Source organism: Apium graveolens, chromosome 1 (genome assembly GCF_009905375.1).
Source record: "Apium graveolens cultivar Ventura chromosome 1, ASM990537v1, whole genome shotgun sequence".
NCBI classification, from domain to species: domain Eukaryota; kingdom Viridiplantae; phylum Streptophyta; class Magnoliopsida; order Apiales; family Apiaceae; genus Apium; species Apium graveolens.
In genome coordinates, this window is record NC_133647.1 from 105,154,255 (window position 1) to 105,156,425 (window position 2,171).

Consider the following 2,171-nt stretch of genomic DNA (forward strand, 5'->3'; position numbering starts at 1 on the left):
GACCTGCACACAGCTCACAAACACTGGTTATCTACTTAACACCATAGTTAGCCAGAGAATCGATCTTCATAGACAACGCCTTTAGTTGAGCAGTGATAGCCATAGCTGTATCCACTTCACGAACTCCTGCTACCTTGCCCTGTGGACATTTCTGGGTTGGATACTGATATTCATTAGCAGCCATCAGTTCAATTAGATCATAAGCTTCCACATAGCTCTTTGCCCATAATGCTCCGCCTGATGCTGCATCGAGCATGGGTCTTGACTGTGCTCCCAACCCGTTATAGAAGCAATTGATGATCATCCAATCAGGAATTCCATGATGAGGACACTTCCTAAGCATCTCCTTGTAGCGCTCCCAAGCTTCACATAAAGATTCTCCCAATTGCTGCGCAAATTGAGTAATGGTGTTTTTGAATGCAGCTGTCTTCGCCATAGGGAAAAATTTAGTAAGAAACTTCTGAGCAAGATCTTCCCAAGTAGTAATCGAACCAGCTGGTAGAGAGTGTAACCAGCTCTTAGCCTTGTCCCTCAGAGAGAATGGGAACAGTCTCAGCTTCACAGCATCTTCAGAAACTTGCTTAACTCGTAAACCAAGAAAGTAAGTTAGTTCTCCCATCATGCTCATTTCATACTTACTTTGCATTATTTTGGCAAACGTTTTGCAAAGTTTTTCATCTGTAGAACCAAATATAATATCATCTACATAAATTTGAACAAGTATGCTAGAGCCATTAAAATTTCTAAAGAATAAAGTTTTGTCAACAGTACCTCTAGTGAAATAATTTTCCAAAAGAAATTTTGACAAAGTGTCATACTGTTAGGGCAAAAACACGCGCTAAAATTCACGCATGTATACGCGTTCACAAGTAGTATAAGATATAAATCAGATTCGTTCCCACAGAGACTGGTTTAGGTTAAGTTCAATTTATGCACCTATGCAATAATGTATGGCTATCGTTTAATGCTAAGACAAATAACAATTTGGGTTTTGATTAAATAAAGAGATTATACTAAATAACATTAACTAAGAGAACTGAGGTTGAATTACTATATATGAAAAACATGGGATTTTAACTTCATTAAATACTTCATTCAATAGCCTTATTGTTCTTAACCTTAGCATGTAATGGTGATGACACTAATCAAATAACAAGAAACTGATAAACGCCAACTTTCGTTTCACGAGTACCATTCTACCAGACATCCACAAAAGAGATAGAAGTTGAATAGGCACCAATTATATTGAGACTCTATATGTCTATAGAATTTGACAACATAACGGTTTAAGCATAAGTTATCTATCTTGATTACATAGGGAAAGTAAAATGGTTAAAATTACCCACTAATCATGCTACAATACATGAACCTATGCTAGCATGGCAAGTTTCTAAATCTCTATATTCACTGTCGCTTCAATAGAGATTAACAAACTATTTTATATGTTAGTTACGCACATAAGATGAATAAGCACAACCAATACTAGGATATCATACAATCACCACACACCAAGATATCGAAACAATTATCTATTGAAATCCATAAGTAAATCCGCTAGAATCCCATGACAACGATTAGTTCATAATAAAAGTCATCGTCACCATGGGTTCCAATGAAAGCATGGAATAAAACAAGGTCTTAATAAATTGAATAATAATTAAAGTATGCATAAACGAGATCTAGGTTCAACAAGAACAAAAACGAGCATCCAAAGTTACAACTAATTCAAAAAATCATAAGTTGAAAACAAGATCTTCTCCTTGGTATCCCAATCTTTCCGGATGATAAAAACCCTTTTTTAAGTATATATACGCCCCTAGTGGACCCGGACCCTTAAAATCGTCAAATTCCACTCAAATAGGGGTTTTCAGCGAAATCAGCGACCGGCCTTGCCTTGAGCTGCCGCTCAGCTCTCCTGGGTGGGCGCTCAGCTCTCTGGGCGACCGTTCAGCTGTACTGAAGGGGCGCCCAAGAACCTTCTGGAAAATATTCTGATGAATCTTGTTTTGATCATAACTTGAGTTCTACTCGTCAGAATTAGGCGATTCAACTGCCCACGCGAAGCTAACAAGATTCTCTACAACTTGAAAATGGCTTTGGCTTCCAAATCTGATCACTTTTTATCATATTTCCTTTAAAAGCTCTTTTTTTCATTTAACTGATACCTGAAA

General features: G+C 37.3%; 1 non-coding gene across 1 annotated transcript; it reads left to right on the forward strand.

The window, feature by feature from the left end:
* Positions 1 to 314: 314 nt before the first annotated feature.
* LOC141681208 (small nucleolar RNA R71) lies at positions 315 to 421 on the forward strand. The gene has a single exon (XR_012558655.1). It is a non-coding gene; the product is annotated as a small nucleolar RNA R71 (small nucleolar RNA).
* The last annotated feature ends 1,750 nt before the right edge of the window (positions 422 to 2,171 follow it).